Source organism: Jatropha curcas, chromosome 4 (assembly GCF_041381405.1).
Source record: "Jatropha curcas cultivar XTBG-Jc1 chromosome 4, XTBG_Jcur_1.0, whole genome shotgun sequence".
Classification (NCBI taxonomy): Eukaryota; Viridiplantae; Streptophyta; class Magnoliopsida; order Malpighiales; family Euphorbiaceae; genus Jatropha; species Jatropha curcas.
In genome coordinates, this window is record NC_143154.1 from 6,456,990 (window position 1) to 6,477,479 (window position 20,490).

The 20,490-nt window shown below is 39.6% G+C and overlaps 1 non-coding gene across 1 annotated transcript; it reads left to right on the forward strand.

The window, feature by feature from the left end:
• The first annotated feature begins 1,798 nt into the window (after positions 1–1,798).
• LOC119369317 (small nucleolar RNA R71) lies at positions 1,799–1,904 on the forward strand. Its single transcript, XR_005176996.2, has one exon. It is a non-coding gene; the product is annotated as a small nucleolar RNA R71 (small nucleolar RNA).
• The last annotated feature ends 18,586 nt before the right edge of the window (positions 1,905–20,490 follow it).

Here is a 20,490-nt window from a genome sequence, read left to right on the forward strand (position 1 = left end):
TTATGCATGCACACACTTGGGCTTATTCCTTGTAGATCTGAGATAAACCATCCTAATGCTTTCTTGTGCCTTTGTAAAACCTGCAACAACCTTTCCTCTTGATCAAGCGTTAAACGAGAAGAAATAATAACAGGAAAAGAATGGTTCTCACCTAAAAATGCATGTTTTAAATGAGGTGGAAGTTGTTTCAGTTCATGCTTAGGAAGTTCCTTTTCTTTTTCATTCAAGATGCTTGACTCATTATTTTCAACATGCAAAGTGGTCTCCACACATTCATCGACTACGTCAATTCTAAAACAGTCTCCATGATCCATAGGGAGTTTACAAGATTTAAGTACATCAAATACAATCTCTTCCTGTCCAACTCTAAAAGTCAACTTACCCTCATAGACATCTATCAATGCTCTTGCAGTTGCAAGAAAAGGTCTTCCAAGGATTAGAGATCCTTCCCTGTCCTCATCAATGTCAAGAATAACAAAATCAACAGGAAAGATGAATGTACCTACCTTCACAAGTACGTCTTCGACAATCCCTCTAGGATATTTAATTGAACGATCTGCTGGTTGCAAAGACATCCTTGTTGGCTTGAGTTCTCCCATACCTAGCATCTTAAAAACTTCATAGGACATAAGATTGATGCTAGCACCCAAATCTGCCAAAGCTTTTTCAAAGTCAAGATTACCAATGTTACAAGGGATAGAAAAACTTCCTGGATCTTTTAACTTTGGAGGCAGTTTGTTTTGGATAATCGCACTGCACTCCTCGGTTAACATTACCGTTTCTTGATCATCAAATCTTCGTTTCTTGCTCAAGATATCTTTTAGGAATTTAGCATAGCTAGGCATTTGTGCAAGAGCTTCAGCAAAAGGAATATTGATTTGAAGCTTCTTAAACACATCCAGGAACTTGAGGAAGCTCTTGTCATCTTGTGCTTTCTTTAATCTTTGTGGAAAGGGTACAGGGGGAACATATGGTTTTACCTTTTCTTTTTCCTCTAAATCAATGATAGGCACTTTTGATTGTTCTTTTTCCTCCTTTTCTTTCCTCAGTGGTTCATCTAATTGTTTGCCACTCCTCAAGGTGATAGCCTGCACTTGTTCTTTTGGATTCTTTTCAGTATTGCTAGGTAACGTACCTTGAGGTCGAGATGCCATCATGTTTGCGAACTGCCCTAACTGAATCTCCAAATTCCTGATTGGAGCTTGCTGGATTTTATGGTTTTCTCTAGTTTCATTCATGAACTCCATGTGTGATTTGGAAAGAGCAGTGAGGAGGTCGTCATGAGATTTCTTTTCCGGAGGATGGAAACCAGGTGGTGCATTCAAGGCATTGTTAGGATTACCATAGGATAGGTTAGGATGGTTCCTTAACCTGTTGTCATATGAATTTGAATAAGGGTAATTCTTTCTTCCTTGATTCATCACATAGTTCACTTGTTCCAAAGTTTGTGGATTTAAAGAGTCCATGACACATTCTCCAATTCCATGTTGTCCATTGCACCTATCACAAATTTGCATGACAAAATTTACAGGATTAGTAGTTAACATGTCCAATTTCCTTACCATGTTATCTACCTTGGCATTAAGTGCTGTAATGGCGTCTATTTCATAAACTCCTGCAGTTCTTCTCCTTTCGGTACTGTTTTGGTAATGGCTATTGCTTGCCATTTCCTCTATCAATTCATATGCTTCATCAATTCCTTTCTTTTCAAAGGATCCACCTGCAGCTGCATCTAAGGTAATTTTGATGTTAGGAGATAATGCATTATAGAAAGTTTGTACCTGTAACCACTTGGGCAAACTGTGATGGGGGCACTTTCTTAACAAGTCCTTGAATCTTTCCCAAGCTTCATACAAGCTCTCTTGATCATGATGAGCAAATGTCATTATCTCATTACGCAACTTGGTGGTTTTGGAGGATGGAAAGAATTTAGCTAGGAATTTTTGAGCTAATTCATCCCATGTGGTAAAACTTCCAGCGGGACACGATTGTAACCATGATCTAGCTTTATCCCTAAGAGTAAAAGGAAAAAGCCTCAACTTGATTGCATCTTCAGAAACACCATTTTGTTTGAATGTCTCACAAATTTCCAAAAAATTGGTGATGTGAGCATTAGGATCTTCACTAGGCAAACCTCCATATTGGATCGAGGTAGAGAGCATTTGGATAATTGCAGGTTTAATCTCAAAGTTATTAGCTTCTACCCTAGGTCTTGTAATACTTGAGGTTGTCCCATTCAGATTAGGTGTTGTATAATCCCTTAAGGTACGGATCGGATGTTGAAGTGGTGGTCCAACTACGTTTTCATTTCTGTTTTCGTTTTCGTTGGCCATGTCTGCTTGTTGTTCGAGTTTTATTTCTCTTGCTTTTCTTGCAGCGTTGTGCCTACGAAAGGTTCTTTCAATTTCTGGGTCAAAGACTAGAGGTTCAGTCGTCCTTGATCTTCTTTGCATAAAACACCTGGAATAATTCTTAGGAGAAAATTAAGTAAAAATAAAAAGAGTGTCTAAATTAACAACAGGGTAATTCGTATTGATATTGATATGCCAATCCCCGGCAACGGCGCCAAAAACTTGACAGCGTTTTTCGCAAGTGTACGAAATCGCAACAAGTAATATAGAGTAAGAAAGTATCGTATCCACAGGGATTGTTTATCAATTACCAAAATTATGTTAACCTATTATTATTTAGACGATGATAAAAGGAATTCGCTGTAAAGTAAATAAAATTCAAAGTAAAAGAGATCAAACACAAAATTTAGGTGAAAAGAAATCAGGGGATTAAGCTACTAGGGAATTTGATTTCATTTAATTCTATCCAGCTTATTCTATTAGTTCATTAATCAAGTTTAATTGTTCAAGTAGGAGAAAACAACCCTAAGGTTACTAACAAGCTCTCCCGATTTATTGTTAGCTATTCTAATCCAATTTAATCACCTATCTTAATAGTGAAATTAAACATGAATCAGATCATTAGGTTTTATGGTTGTTTTATGAATTCACAACTTAATACTTTATTAACTTATGAAAACCCCCCCTTGAGTCAAACCATATAGTTTCCACATCAAGTTATTATTCTCAAGTAAATTATTACCTTGTTCATATCAATAACCCTTCTCCCGAATGTGATTATTGAAATAATTCAATCCAGGGGAATTTTTCTGCCCGGAAGCCTTAAGCACAATAATAAGTTATAACAAGAACAAAGAAAAATAAATCTAATATTATAAGCTGGAATCGAATTAAATTACATCAAATCCCTAGTATAAAAGTTTAGCTAGACATAGTAATTAAATTAAGCTCAATCATACTTGAATCATTCATTATATTTAAAGACAATAATAAAGAAAGAAACAAGATGAAGAGTTTAGAATAAAAACTGTATCACAACTATGTTGATGGCTTCCTTGAATCTTAGCACAATTATTTGAAGCTTGAAATCTTTGAGAAGAAGAGAATTATGTAAAGTGTTGCACAAAAAAAAAACGAGATCCCCTACTATGAGAAGTTCCTCCCTTTATATAGAGATCCTGAAGGCAAGTCTGACTCCTTTTAGGAAAATAGAATCCTTATTTAGCACAAAATCCTTTATAGGAGATCATAACTGTTTAGGCTCTTGATTTCTTCTTGATTAGGACTTCTTTTTCTTCAAGAATAGGTCCAGGTCTTGTTTAGTGTGTTTAGGAAACTCCCTGAAGTCGGCCCATATGAGAAAGGCTTGATTTGCGTGTTAAATTCACGCTGGTTCCGCCTGGGCAGCACGGGCGTGCTACATGGCACGGGCTGGGCGTGCTGTAGTCTGGAGGTCTAACTAGTGAAGCACGAGGCGTGCTAGGTAGCACGAGCTAGTGAAGTACTGAGGCACGGGCGTGCTACAGAGCACAGGCAGGGCGTGCTCTTCTCTGGAAGTCTGTCTAGAGTTGCCATGGGCGTGCTATGCTTAACACGCCCTGGTCCCATTGTAGCACGGCCGTGCCTTTTGACACACCCTGGCCGTGCTCTCTTCTGTCTCTCCTTTGGTTTACTTGGCTTCTAGCATGGGCGTGCCTTCTAGCACGGGCTGGGCGTGCTAGAAGCTGAGTGCCTTGCATTCTAAAGTTCTTTTCTGCGCCAAATTTCTGCAATTTTCTCTTAGATCAAGCGGATTAAAGACCAAGGAAGCTTTTAAACACAATTATACTAAAAGTGATTTAAAATTAAATTAAAGAAGTAAAAACTTACTAAAATTCTAATAAAAACTATATTAAAAACACTATAAAATTTACACTTATCAAGAACTGTGAGAATTAAAACTTCCAAAAGAATAGAACAAAGATTAGAGAAGAGACTAATCATAGAATTAGAACTAACAGTTCTAATATTTAATGACTAGAAAAACTCTTAAGACAAACATGATTAATATTGCAATAACATAAGCGTTGAGCAATAAGCAATATTAACTTTTTGTTCGCATAAGACAAAAATATTAGAACAAAAAGAATCACAGTTAAAGCAATATAAGCATAGATAGAAAATACTAGCTGTGTTCTCCCCCTTTTTGTCATCAGAAAAGAGGGATAAAGTAAAATCTGCTAAACAATGAACAAACAAGTTAAATAAACACAGACTTGCAATAAGAAAAAAAATATAGATTAAAAACAAAATATAAAACAAATAACAAGACAACAAAATAAAGTGTTCACAAAAACAAAACAAGTTATTACAAAAGTTGCAAAAGCCTGCTCAGAATTGTTTGGACAAAGGTTACTGGAGGTTTAGGCCAATGTTTTCAATTCAAGCTTCCTTAGAACTTCTAAGAATTCAGGCTGTGGTAGATTACATGGTTTCCTTGTCTCTCTTAGAAGTACTTGAGGAATGCAAAAGAGGCTTGCCTCTCCAGTTTGGCATTTTGTGAGTAGTCTGCTTGAATTTTAGGTCTTGAAGAAGTTGGAGTTCTGACTTCAGCCGGTTTTTGAGCCCTAGCCTTCAAAATTGCTAATCTCCTATCATTTAGATTCTTCATCCTTTCCAACGAGTCTACTAATGACTAAGTGTTTTCTACTATGGCTTTTTCATACTTGATAGCTTCTGTTAACTCATTAGAATGCTCCTCAATGAACTGAATTTCAACATCAATCATTTTTTATTTTCTACCTTTCTGCCCAAGAGATTATTTTGAAGCCTTTCTGCTTTCAGGTTTTGGTTCCAGTTCTTCTTCATCACTAAATTCTAACTTCTCAGTTTCAGACTCACTTACTTCTAGAGTTTCATCTCCTCCTTTTTCTTGTGCTTGCTCCTTTGCTTCGATTCTACCGAAATCTCCAAAGTCCCCTCCATCTTCAGGGTACTCACCCTTTCCTTCTTCTTCTAATACTGCATCTTTTCCTTCCTCTTTTCTTGATCTTTTTCGTTTTCTCCTCCTTGATCTTCTTCTTCTATTTTCTCTTTTTCTAATTCTGTTTCTTCTAGCTTTTCTTCTTCCTCTTCTTCCTCTTCTTCTTCTTCTTCTTCTTCTTCTTCTTCTTTTTTCTAATCTTTCCTTTTCTAATCTGTCATTTTCTAATTTTTCTTTTCCTAATCTCTCCTCTTCTGCCTTCTTCTTTACTTTTTCTTTTTCTATTTTCTCCTTTTCTACTTTATCCTTTTCCTTTTTTTTTCTAGAACTACTTCTAATTTCTCCTCTTCTTTCTCTATTTCTACTTCTTCTTCTCCTTTTTTTTCCTCATTATTTTTCAGAGAGGTACTATCCAATTTAGAAACATTGCAGTGTTTCCCTTCTAATTTCACACTAAGAAACTCAAAAATAGGAGTCAAAATCATTCGATAGGGTAACTTCTACTTTGTTATATTCTGCATCTTATCAAATAAAGCATAGCAGAGATTGTAAGGCTTCTTTTCCATAAGATGACACATTAAGGACAGATCTACTTGGTTGAAATATGTAAGTGACCCGCTCTTAGGCAGGAAATAATGAACTACAATTTTGTAGAGATCATGTTCTCATGCAAATTAGAATAGTCAACCATTGCTTTCTATTTGTTAGCAGTAGGCCTCTTAGAAATTTTTCTAGCAAACTTATCCCCGTCATAACCTGTAATGTTAGTGGTCTCCCTAATTTTTATTGTTCTAGTCCCTTCATTTGGAATTTTATAAATATCACTCAAATCTTTAAGTGAAATTAATCTAACCTTCCCTCCCAATTTTATTGACAAAAATTTCAGTCTTACTTCCACTAATAGAACCATAAAATTCTCTAACTAGATCTTTATAACAGGGTTTGTCTAATGACAAGAAATTCATCCAACCCTGAGCCTCAAATCATTCTCTAAAAGGAAATCCCTCTTTTCCAAAATATCCCCAGTCAACAACATAAGATCTCATTAAAGGGTTTTGAGAGAGAATAGATCTTCCTTTACCTTTAGAAGCAATTTCCTTCTCTGTCATTTTTTCTTTTCCTTTTGATTTCTGTTCTTTGGTTTTCAATTTTCCTTTCTTTGGGCTAGATTGACTTGTTGCTTGTTTAAGCTTCAGTTCTAGATTTTTTAATTTCCTAGTGAGAGTAGCAAGAAGCTTTAGTTCTTCTGTTGACATGGTGATTTTCTGGATTTAGGTTTCTGAAGTTTAGGGTTTCACTTGAGGGAGAGAGATGATTTGAGAGACAGAGAGAGAGGAAGATGAAGTTTAAATGCAATTTCATCTTTTGATGAGAGAGAGAAAGCTTTAATGGGCGATTTTATTTAGGAGAGGTAGTGTTAGGCGGCGTGGGAGAGAGAAAAGTAATGATGAAGCAGTTTTGAATGTTGAAAGAGGTGAAATGTGTTTTGGGGGAAGCCAAAAAGTAACCGATTTAACTTTGCAAGTTCTTTGATAAACACAATAAGTAAAGAAAAAGTAAACACATAATTGACACACCATTAATGGCCTACGATCACTTTTACAAAAATAAAATAAAATTTTAAAAAAAATTTTACAAGGAAAATAAAAGCATCAGAATTAACTTATCTAATAAAAATAGAATCTGATGTGGACTAAAACTTGAGAATTCCACATCAGAACGAGATAAGCTTTTTAGACAAAAATTTAGTCTTCTTCAGAAATGTACACACTTAGAATTAGAATTACAAAACATACTAATTAAAATAGGTCTTTTATTGAAAGCACAAGAAAGCATTTAGAAACATGATAATCAGAGTTCTAAATTCAAGAGTTTAGAATTAGCATACCCAGTTCCCTTTTAATTAAATAGAATTGACTTTCATTCAATGGCTTGGTAAATATATCTCCCAATTATTTTTTTGTAAGAATAAACTCAACCACTAATCACCTTTCTAAACATGATCACGAATGAAGTAGTGTCTGAGTTCTATATGTTTGGTTCTAGAATGCTAGACTAGATTTAGAAAGATTTATTACGCTGGTGTTGTCACATTTGATTGGAATCACTTTATTTTCAGTCAATAGTTTGTTAGCTATTGCTTTATCTATAGAACTTGAGCATCACAGCTTCTAGCAGCTATATATTCTTGCTTCTGCAATAGAAAGAGCAACAGAAGTCTGCTTCTTGCTAAACCAAGATATAAGGGAACTACCCAGAAATTGACAAGTTCTAGACGTACTCTTTCTGTCTACTCTACTTCCTACAAAATCAGAATCATTATACCCAACAAGATCCAATGAATCATTTTTAGAATTTCACGGACCCAAATTAGAAGTTCCACAAAGATATCTCATAATTCTTTTCACAACAATTAGATGAGATTCTTTAGGACATGACTGAAATCTAGCACACAAACACACACTAAAGTGAATGTCAGGTCTGCTAGCAGTTAAATATAGCAATGAATGAATCATACTTCTAAATAAATTAATGTCCACATCCTTTCCATTTTTATCTTTTTTTAATTTTGTGGATGGGCTCATTGGAGTACTACATACCTTGGCACTTTCCATTTTGAACATTTTCATCAACTCTCTAGTGTAGTTGCCTTGGTTTATAAAGATTCCATCATGGCATTGTTTGATTTGAAGTATAAGAAAGAAGTTAAGTTCTCCCATCATACTCATTTCAAATTTTCCATGCATAATTTTAGAAAATTCCTTACATAAAATGTTATTAGTAGAACCAAAGATTATGTCATCAACATAGATTTGAACAACTAGAATATCAAGTACTTGGTTTTTGACAAATAGTGTATTATCCACATTTCCTCTAAAAATAAAAACTTACTTAATCTTTCATACTAAGCTCTAGAAGCTTGTTTTAAAATAAAGAGCTTTAGTAAGTTTATAAACATGATTTGGTTTTTCATAAACTTTAAAATCGGGTAGTTGTTCTACATACACTTCTTCATTTAGAAAACCATCTAGAAAAGCACTTTTTACATTCATTTGATACAACATGAAGTTTCTAAAACAAGCAAATGCACAAAGCATTCTAATGGCCTCAAGTCTAGTAATTGGAGCAAAGGTCTCATCAAAATCGATGCCCTCTTCTTAGTTGTACCCTTGAACCACTAATCTAACTTTATTTCTCACAACATTACAATGTTCGTCAAGCTTATTTTTAAACTCCCATTTTATTCCGCTAACAGAATGGTTTCTGGGTCCAGAAACAAGTCCCCAAACTTGGTTTATCTCAAACTGATTTAGTTCTTCTTGCATAGCAAGATTCCAACTTTCATCATTTTGAGCGTCTTCTATATTCTTGGGTTCTAATTGAGAAGCGAAAGCAATATTGCCAAAATATCTTTTTAATTGAGCTTTAGTCACATCCTCTCAGAAGGGTTATTAATGATGTCCTCTTACGGATGATACTTGTGGAATCACTACTCTTTGGTAAGTCAGAATATCCATTTTCTGATTTTGGCATTTGACTTTCAACGTTGTTCTGCTCTTTATGTCCATCAACTAGTTCAACCGGATTTTCATCATTCTGCTCATTTTCTTCCTGTTCTAATTGTTCTGATTGTTCATTCTGCTTCTCTTGGTTAAAGTCTACAACATCGTCATTTTCTATATTTCTAGAAGTAGAATCAATCTCATCAAAAACAACAAGGATAGATTCTTCTACAACTAAAGTTTTCTTATTAAACACTCTATATGTTTTACTATTACTAGAATAACCTAGAAAAATTCCTTCATAAGATTTAGCATCAAATTTAAAAAGATGATTTTTCTCGTTAGAATAAAGCATTTATACCCAAAAATGTGAAAGTAGCCAATGCTTAGCTTTCTACCTATATATAGCTCATATGGAGTCTTTTTGAGTTTAGATCTTACCAATGTTCTATTTAGAATATAACAAGCAATGTTTAGAATATAACGTGGGAGGTTGGTAATTTGATGGCATCCTCATCATGTCGATCCTCAAAGTGTATAGCTTTGAATAGGTGTAGCAAGGCTGCATCATAGTCTCCAATTGATCTTTCAGGGCTTCTCTAATCAGCTCCTTCAATTGAATAGTTGAGATAGATCCATCAATAGTAAGCTTGACACCTTTTTCTAGGGTCTCTTTTGATGGCGTCTCTTTCAATGGTGTAGACCCTTTTAATGTAGACTCATCCTTATCAAACATCTGACTTTTCCTTGTCACGCCTTCTAACTTGTTCATGGGATAGGCAATTTGGCTATCTTTCTCCTGAAGAGCATGCTTGAGAGCATCCAGTTGTTCCTCCGTAGATATAGTTCCAGTCATCATAACAGACATGACATTAGAAGAGTTTATTGTTGAAGCAATCGACGGCTGTTGAGAACCGCTTTTGTCAACAGACTCCATCCAAGTTGGTGAAGCAACAATAGCCAAATGAGGCAGAGGATTTGCATAAATTTCAGCGACGAACTTCGTCTTGATATTTGCTTTAAGACTCGATTTAATAGTAGATTTGATATTGAGAGAATTTGAAGCGCTAATTTGTACGAACTTTAAAGTGACATTGATCTTCTTTGGTACCATTGAATCTTTTGGTTGATTTGTCGAGACTCCAAGATTTGCAAAGTGAAGATATAAAGGTAGAGATCGTTCCACTGGGCGTGCCAGAATCTATATGCGTAAAATTTATTCCTAAAAATTAAGAAGCAAAATACAAAAATACAAATTGTATTTATGAAGAAGTGGATACAATCTTTAGTGTGAAATTTCTTATTACAATAAAGATCATACCTTGATTCTTCTCTTTGCCGTCACGGATATGATTCAAGGTTCGAAATGACTTGATCTTGAATGCGATTCAACCGAAAAGACTTGATGTTGAATTGATATAGAACGAACTTCGGGCACAGTCCAAGAGTCGAAAGAACTTGATCTTGAATTGGAGTTGAAAGAACTTTGAACTTTTGGACTTGGGAGAGACTTTTTATAGTCTTGAATTCGACAGAGTTTTGAGGCTTCTTTTCTATCTTTCTCTCTATATGTGTCTGTGTCTATATGAAGAAATGCCTCCTATTTAAAGAGATTTGAGGGAGTCCCCTTGCCAAGGTAATTTGATTGGTCTACTTGGCAGGCTTTCATTGGCTGCTGCTACATCACTTGGCTTATGTAGACGTTTGACTTATTCGCCAAGATTTAATTTAATTGGTTCATTTGACTAATTTTTATTGGACTTTACTACATTATTTATTTATGCAGTAAATACTATTTATCCAATAATTTTATTTTAATAACTATTTAAATATTTTGATGGGTTATCAAAATAAATTATTTAATTTAACTAACCAATAATTTAATTAGCTAATTAAATAATTAAATTAATTATTAAATCAAATTTTAATAAAATAACTAGTAGATTTTTAATATCTTATCTCTAATAATGAATCTCCAATAAGTATTCGTTTAACCTCACCCCTAGAACCGATAAGAATTAGGCTCTGATACCAAAAGGGAGCTGACTGGAAGTGTGGAGGGACGGAGGAAGAGATGTATGATTGGAAGTGTGGAGGGACGGAGGAAGAGATGTATGTTTAGTTTTAAGAGTAATTGTAACTGTTAAGCTAAAGTGGAAGGGAGCATAGAGTTCAGGCAAAGTAATATGATACACATAAGTATAAATAATCATGTTATTAACTAAAGCAAAAGCAAAATAAGAAATCTAAATTAAAATAGATGTAAAACACCACGTATACAAAAGAAAGCTTTATTACTTACAAGAAAAGAGAGTGCAAAGCTTTTGAAAGAGCAGGGTAGAGATAGCACAAGCACGCTTCTTCGTTCAACCTCTGCCTTTCTCATATCGTACTTAGCTATTTATAGAAGAGTATGGACTTTATTTGATTTAAAGTCCGGATAGTTATCATCTAAGAAGATAAACCTTATCTACATAAGATAGATAAGCCTAATATAGACAAATAGGGTAGGGCCTAATACAGACAAAAGCTTGATAAGCCTAATAGAGACAAGAGTTGGATAAGCCTAATACAGACAAAAGTTAATATAGACAAACAACTTTACATATTCATAAGGTGACAGAAAGAGCCTACTAAAACAAGCAACTTTACTTGAACATATTTGAACTGGATAGACTTTAATCTATCTAATCATAACAATCGTCTTGATGGAGAGGTGAGTAGCTAGAAGTAGCTCATTTTCATCATCGTCTTCTTGCAATACTTGACAATTGATCTCTTGTAGTGTTTTCTTGAATTCTTCAATTGAACTGGCAGCGGCAAGTGCAGCCTGCCATTTGCTCTTATCTGTTAAGAAATCTAAATTCTTTGGAGTTTTCGCCAAAGGTAGATGTCGCTTAGAATTGAAATATCTTTGAACAGCTTGAACACAGGCTTGGGTCTGGTTGTAATCTTTCCACCATTTGTTACTGAAAATTCTTACCAGCATAAGAGGAAAGGGTAGTGGTTGAACTTGTTTAATTTGATAATTCCAAGATAAGATCCATGGAATTCCAAATGTAGCTGCAAATGAGAGTAATTTATCTTGTTCAAAATTTGTTAATTGTTTATCACAGAGTTCAAAACCTTATAGTATCTTTGTGTTGAAAGTTTTAATTGAACATCCGAAATACTGTGAACCCCTCCCCAAAATATCAAGCATATGAATGCATGTGACTAAAGGAAGAAATGCACGTGAATGTATGAGTCGCCACCTTGTTTAATTATTTTAGGGTAAACTAGCAAAAAACCCTAAGTGACTCCGATTTTAATTAACCTAGTTACTAGATTAATTATCCCAATGTTTAAGGCACAGTCTGCAAACCCGAGGTGGATCCCGAGACTATGTCATGCTGATAAACTAACCGATGAATGAATGCTTTGCAAGGTGAATGATGGATTAATGAAATGTTTGAGTGATTTTGACTTGCCGCTCGGGGTTAAATCCCAAACATGCCTACGTACTTCCGTTTGAATAGAAGATCAAAGTCAACGTAGTTCGATAGGCCTTTTTAAAAGGGCTTTGAAGGTTTATGCTTAATGCATGAGTGTGTATGCTTTGTGCATGAGTGTGTATATGCTTTGTGCATGAGTGTGTATATGCTTTGTGCATGAGTGTGTGTATGCTTTGTGCATTTTGTTTAGGCATTTCGCCAAAGATTGATTGATTTTTAGGCATGTTGCCAAAAATGTTGATTTTAATGGCTTTTAGCCAAAATGATTTGATTTAGGCAATTGTTGCCAAAATGTGCGATTTAGGCGATTGTCGCCAAAATGGTTGATTTTAAGGCCTTTGGCCAAAAGATTGATTAATTTAAGCGATTTGTCGCTAAAATGGTTGATTTTAAGGCCTTTGGCCAAAATGTGTTGTTTTAGACAATTAGTTTGCCAAAATGTGCGATTTAGGCTTTAATGCCACGATTATCAATTAATCGGGCGTTCGAGCTTAATCACAATTTATTGTCGAAACGTGATTGATTAAGGCTTTTAGCCACAATTATTGATTAATTGGACTTAAGCCGGATTTGTTCGAAATAAGGCAATTGAACCGTAGTTATTAATTAACTAGGCTCTTTTAACCAATATTATCGGATTTAAGGCTTTAATACCACGATTATTGATTAACCGGGCATTTAAGCTTAATCAAATTAATTAAGGCAGTTTATTTACCAAAAAATAATGACGTGAATGCATTTATGCAATTGTAGAATTATTAAGAGTAGAAGAGAAATATGCATGAAGTGCTAAAATTAAATAGGCAGAGTTTTGTTTACATACCTGATTTAATCGACGACCGCTTCTTAACTCCAGATTAAGCTCCTTGCTTAGGAAATATTAATTAATTTTAATTTGTTTAATTTTAATGTCCAAATATCACAATAAAAATGCAATAAAAATTAAATTAAATGCAAAAAGCGGTAAAGAAAACGCAAGGAGCGTGAGAGGGAGAAGGATTCGTCCGTCAACACAGACAGGAGGTGTCAAAAAATGGCTGAAAATGGCCTATTTATAGGCCATTTTCGGGTCCCGGGCGACAGGTGCCGCCTGGCTCGGCGGGGGGTGGCAGGCCCCGCCCACGCTGGGCGGGGGGTGCCGCCTGGGAGCGCGGCAGCTGCCGCCCAGTCGGTGGGGCGGCAGGCCCCGCCCGGTCTGGGCGGCAGGTGTCGCCCAGGGGGGTGGGGGGCCAGGCCCCGCCCGCGCGGGGCGACAGGCCACGCCCGCGCGGGGCGACAGGCCCCGCGCGCGCTGGGCGGCAGGCCTCGCCCAAGCTGGGCGGCTGCTGCCGCCGTGGCCGGCGGCCGGCTCCGCCGTGACCAGCGGCAGGCGCCGCCGTGCCCGGCGGCCGGCGCCGCCGTGACCGGTGTTGACACCGTGCCTCGCTCCGGGAGCCTTTTGGGAGTTCCGGACCTCCGAAAAATATTCCGGGACCTGTTCCGCGATCCTCGCGACATTCCGGACGTTTTAAGTACCATATTGACATATTTTCGGTGAACTTCCAAAATAGCCTCCGGTCCGCAGTCCGGCCGGACTGTTTGCAGTCCGGGAAAACAGGCTTTCTGAGCCTCAAAATTTGGGTATTCACAGTTGGCCCCCACTGGCTATCATAAAAATGATTTATGAGAGCCAGTGGCCGTCTGAAGGAGCAAATTTTGAAGGCGAAACTCGGACCTTGGGCCAAATTGGGATTGTGGGGCCTTGGGCTGAGTTGTGAATTTTCGGACCCTAGGCCGAGTTTTGAATTTCGGGCCTTAGGCTGAATTGTGAATTTTCAGGCCTCTGCGGCCGAATGTGATTTTTCGGGCCTCTGTGGCCTGAATGTGATTTTCCGGGCCTCTGTGGCCTGAATGTGATTTTTCGGGCGTCTGTGGCCTGAATGTGATTTTTCGGGCCACTTTGGCCTGAATGTGATTTTTCGGGCCACTTTGGCCTGAATGTGATTCTTCGGGCCACTTTGGCCTGAATGTGATTCTTCGGGCCTCTAGGGCCTGAATGTGAATTTTCGGGCCTCTGTGGCCGAATGTGATTTTTCGGGCCTCTGGGGCCTGAATTGTGATTTTTCGGGCCTCTGGGACCTGATTGTGATTCGTCGGGCCACTGGGGCCTGATTGTGATTCTTCGGGCCTCTGGGGCCTGATTGTGATTTTTCGAGCCTCTGGGGCCTGAATTGTGATTTTTCGGGCCTCTGGGGCCTGAATTGTGATTTTTCGGGCCTCTGGGGCCTAATTGTGATTCTTCGGGCCACTTTGGCCTGAATGTGATTCTTCGGGCCTCTGTGGCCTGAATGTGAATTTTCGGGCCTCTGGGGCCTGAATTGTGATTTTTCGGGCCTCTGGGGCCTGAATTGTGATTCTTCGGGCCTTTGGGGCCTGATTGTGATTCTTCGGGCCTCTGGGGCCTGATTGTGATTTTTCGGGCCTCTGGGGCCTGAATTGTGATTTTTCGGGCCTCTGGGGCCTGAATTGTGATTTTTCGGGCCACTTTGGCCTGAATGTGAATTTTCGGGCCTCTGGGGCCTGAATTGTGATTTTTCGAGCCTCTGGGGCCTGAATTGTGATTCTTCGGGCCTCTGGGGCCTGATTGTGATTCTTCGGGCCTCTGGGGCCTGAATTGTGATTTTTCGGGCCTTTGGGGCCTGAATTGTGATTCTTCGGGCCTCTGAGGCCTGATTGTGATTCTTCGGGCCTCTGGGGCCTGATTGTGATTTTTCGAGCCTCTGGGGCCTGAATTGTGATTTTTCGGGCCTCTAGGGCCTGAATTGTGATTTTTCGGGCCACTTTGGCCTAAATGTGAATTTTCGGGCCTCTGGGGCCTGAATTGTGATTTTTCGGGCCTCTGGGGCCTGAATTGTGATTCTTCGGGCCTCTGGGGCCTGATTGTGATTCTTCGGGCCTCTGGGGCCTGATTGTGATTCTTCGGGCCTCTGGGGCCTGATTGTGATTTTTCGAGCCTCTGGGGCCTGAATTGTGATTTTTCGGGCCTCTAGGGCCTGAATTGTGATTTTTCGGGCCACTTTGGCCTGAATGTGAATTTTGTGGGGGCCGTTGCCGCCATTATTCGGCGGCCGCTGCCGCCGTTATTTGGTGGCAATTGGGCGGCCGCTGTCGCCTTCGTTCGGCGGCTGCTGCCGCCTTCGTTCGGCGCATTTTTCTATAAAAACTTGTTTTGTTGGTTGCTTCTTCACTCATTCTCTCTTTTCTCTCTTCTCTTTTTCTCTCTGTGTTTATCTTTTCCAAAGAATGAATCCTTCTTTCAATCATAGCATGCACAGCTGGGCTAGGAGTCTCTCCAAAGTTGAAAAGATCAACTTGAAGAGGTATGGCCTCTCTCCTATCATTACCCTTAGGGGGGTAGTGATCGACTGGAACTTTTTATGGGCCTGTATCAGACTCTGGGACCCTGAGGCCCACGTTTTTCGGTTCGGGGCCATGATGGAGGAGATGTGTCCTCTTTTCGAGGAATTTTGTGCTATCATAGGGTGCGATCCTAATGCCCCATTGGTCAGGCACGAAGTCAAGATTGGGTATGTTCGGTTGTTTGAAAACCTGTTTCAGTTCAGTCGACCTCAAGCTAGGGCTATGATTGTTGGTGATCAGAAAGCAATTCTGCTGCCTCTGATTGATGAATTTTCAGAGGTCCGTTCAGATGACCCAGACCGGATGAGGCCGAGGATGCGGGCCTTGGTTTTTTGCTTATTAGCTGGTTTCTTGTTTAACAAGGACCCAGGCTTCGGGGACTTGCGACTCTGTCCTATGGTTCGGCAGATGGAGGACATGGGTTGCATTGGTGGCATTGTGCTGGCAGAAACCATCAGGAGCCTTGACAGAGCTGCTCTAGGCTTCGAGGACTGGACAGTTTCCCCGATTATACTCCAGGTATTTTCCTCTCATCTTTTTTTTTTTTTTTTTTTTTTTTTGGTTCATCCCTTTGTAATAGAAAGGATCCATTACTCAGGTTTGGTTGAAGGACCACCTTCAAGTGGTTGCTGCTCCTACCCGTTTGCCTTACAACCCTTCTCAGTATCGTATGCGGAGGATTCTGATCACACATCCGTCCGCTGACGCATGGACCTCATGGCTAATTGAATTGGGTCCAAATGAAGTGCTGTGGTTCATACCTTGGTATGGCATTACCCGCTTTATCCAAGCTAGCTCTCGCCACACTCAGGTTTACCTTCTGGGCCTTACCCATTGTACTTGGTACTGTGCTTCGCGCGTTATGAGGCAGATGGGAATAGATCAGACTGTACTGATCGTGGATGACTCGTTATCTGATTCAACCATCACCCCGGGAGTTACCCGTGCTGTCCTTAGAGCTTGGGTTAGAGACCATCAGATGGTTAGGCCTTTACCTAATCCTGCTGGTGTTCAGACTTCTCCTGAATATCGGGCCTGATTCATGACCGTTGTCTGGCCAGTTGAAAAGCCAAGGAGGAACGCATTGCTGAGTGCACTCGAGGGTTGGACTCAGGCTGACGCTGGCGATGGGATTAGGACTGATGAGGGGATCATGTTGGCTCCTCGGACGGGCGAGGCTGGAGGGAGTTCAGCAACTGGGGATGATTCGGAGGACGTTGCCCCACGGAGGCGACGGGGTACCTAGACTCTGATAGGCTTTTGGGCTTTGTTGTTTGTTGTTGTTGTTTTGACTCTTTCGACTTTTTTGTTGGGGACTTTGGCTTTGGATTTTGGGTGTTATTTGGGATTTTGGCTTTAGATTTTTGGATGTATGTTCTTTTGGACTTGGACTTCATTATTTATTTTTCTTGGTTTCTTTGGCTTTCTGCTGAACTTTGAACTGTTTGACCTTATTGCTTTCAATTGGGCATGTCATTTGACTTTTAAGCTTTCCAAGCATTTTTCAACTTTATTTATTCAAGCTCTGATTTTTGCCTAAGCCGCCCTTTCGGGTTTTCAACTTAGCGAGCTACCCATTTTTGCCTAAGCTGCCCTTTTCGGGTTTTCAACTTAGCGGGCCCCGATTTTTGCCTAAGCCGCCCTTTCGGGTTTTCAACTTAGCGGGTTTTTTTTTATTTTTTTATTTTTATTACTATTATTATTTTTTTTTATATAGTATTTGTTTTACTTCTTTCTTTTTTTTTTTTTTTTTGATTTGGCAAAGAAGAATGAAATTATAAAGTGATTTTTTTTTATTAATGCTTAGACCGCGCCCAAAGAGGGCTGCCTACATATCTCCGATACATAATTTCTTTTTTTTTTTTCCAAGAGAATCAGGTCTAATGTAGTTCATTTTGCATTATGCAATGCTTATTACACAAAATATCTTTTTAACTGATCTAAATTACATGGATTCGTGAATTCCAAACCATCTAAATCAGTCAAGATGACGGCTCCGCCGGACAATACTTTCTTCAATACATAGGGTCCAGCCCAATGAGGACGGAACTTCCCACGTGGGTCTATGATTGGCTGTCTAATCTCCTTCAGGACCAAACAACCTTCTTCCAGTTTCCGGTCTTTGACCCTCTTATTAAAATGTCGTGCCATTCTCCTCTGGTAGACTTGAGTTTGGTGGATTGCTTGCAATCGCTTTTCGTCCATACCCAAAAGTTGCAAGTGATAATTCTTGGTCCAATCCGCTTCGCTGATCTGGCTTTCCTGAATAATCCGTGCCGACTGAACTTCCAGCTCAATAGGCAATACTGCTTCCATACCATATACTAAAGAATACGGAGTTGCTCCGGTGGGCGTTCTGATTGAAGTCCTATATCCCCATAGGGCATTCGGTAACTGTTCATGCCAGGCTTTGTGTTTTTTTTAATCGTCTTCTGCAAAATGACTTTTATAGCCTTATTTGCAGCTTCTACAGCCCCGTTTGTTTGTGGACGATAGGGTGAGGACTTATGATGTCGGATTCTTGTTTCTTTCAACAAATTAGAAAATTCACTCTGAAAGTGAGACCCATTATCTGTGATGATCTCGAATGGTGTTCCGTATCGACAAAGGATGTTTGTACGGACAAACTGTGCTGCCTTCTTGGTATTTAGAACTGAATAAGAGGCTGCCTCGATCCACTTAGTGAAATAATCTACAGCAACCAGGACGAATTGATGGTCGTTAGAGGCCTTCGGGTGGATCTTTCCGATCACGTCTATGCCCCAGGTTGCGAAAGGCCATGGTGAAGCAATAGGATTCAAATTGACCGGAGGCTGTCTTTGCAGCTTAGCAAAAATTTGACATTCGTGACACTTCTGCGCGTGCCTCACGCAATTTGTATTCATGGTTGACCAGTAATAACCCAGGTTCATGATTTTTCGAGCCAAAGCTATCCCATGTATGTGTGGACCAGACTCCCCATTATGTAGGGAATCCATGATGGTTTGAGCTTCTCCCTCATCAACGCATCTTAGGTGCAGGCCGCTCCAACTTCTCTTGTACAGAACTCCCCCAGTAAGGAAATATCCGGATGCTAGCTGTCTCAATGTCCGTTGATCAGTCTTGGTGGATCCCTCCGGGTAGGCTTCATTCTGAAGGTAATTCTGTATATCCCAATACCAAGGCTTGTCATCGACCAAATTCATGATATGTGCTGGCTGTTTCTGCAGCCGCACTGTTAGAGGTCAGATGACTCGGTCTCCTTCTACATTGACCATGGAGGCTAAAGTAGCCAGAGCATCTGCGAACTGATTTTTGGCTCGCGGCAAGTAGTGGAAGGATAAATCCTCAAATTGCTGAGCCAATTCGTCCAAGCGTTGTAGGTAAGGAACCAAACGCTCTTCTTTAATTTTCCATTTCCTTAAAGCTTGGGAGACTATTAAGTTGGAATCTCCGAAAACCTTGAGGACTTTTATCTCTTTTTCTAGGGCTGCTTCTAACCCCTTTATGCAAGCTTCATACTCGGCTTCATTGTTGGTGCAGTCGAAATCTAATTTGACTGCGATCGGGACATATTCGCCACAAGGAGTTTTGAATACGACTCCAACCCCGTTTCCATGGTAGTTCGAAGCTCCATCAAAGTACATTTCCCAGACCTCACTTTCCAAGTTCACCAAGTCTTCATCAGGAAATTCTACCTCCGGCATTTGGTCTTCGACCGGTAATTCTGCTAGTTGATCAGCCAAGGCTCCACCTTTCACCGCCTTTCGTTGTACAAATTTCAAATCATAAGCTGCGAGCACCGACACCCACTTAGCCATTTTACAGTCAAGAACCGGCCTCTCCATAAGGAATTTCAAGGGGTTCGATTCAGAAATAACATAGGTGGTGTAGGACGAGAGATAGTGCTGCAGCTTTGTACAGGCCCATACCAGAGCCAAACACAACTTCTCTATCTTATTGTATTTTAGCTCATATTCTAGCATCCTTTTGCTGAGGTAATACACGGCATTTTCTACCCTTGTATCTTCTGCTTGTTGAGCTAGCATTGCACCCATCGCTTCTTCTGTCACCGATAAGTACAGCAGCAAAGGCTTTCCTAGCCTTGGCGGCTGTAAAACTGGTGGGGATAACAGATACTGTTTGACTTGGTCGAAAGCTCTCTGACAATCCTCATTCCATTTGACGGCTACTCCTTTTCTGAGCAATTTGAAAATCGGTCCACAAGTATCGGCCAATTGGTTGATGAATCGGCTGATGTACTGTAGCCTTCCCAGGAAACCCCGAACCTCTTTTTCCGTCCTTGGTGCTGGCATTCCCAAAATGGCTTTGGATTTTGAAGGGTCAATCTCTATGCCCTTCTGGCTGACCATATGCCCTAGAAATACTCCGGATGTAGCTCTAAACAGGCATTTTGCCGGGTTGAGCTTCAAATTGTACTTTCGAAGTCTAAGGAAGAACTTCTCAAGTGCGGTTGCGTGTTCGTCAGCTGTTTTTGATTTAATGACCATATCGTCGACATACACTTCTACTTCTTTGTGAATCATGTCATGGAAGATGGTCGTTGCCATTCTTTGATAGGTTGCCCCGGCATTTTTGAGCCCAAAAGGCATGACCCTGTAGCAGTAGGTTCCCCATTCCGTGATGAATGTCGTCTTCTCTTTGTCTGGCAAATGCATCATTATTTGGTTGTATCCAACAGCAAGATCGGTCAAGGAGACCATCTCGTGTCCTGCCATTCGGTCCACCAACAAGTCAATATGTGGTAGGGGGAAGTCGTCCTTTGGACATGCTTTATTCAA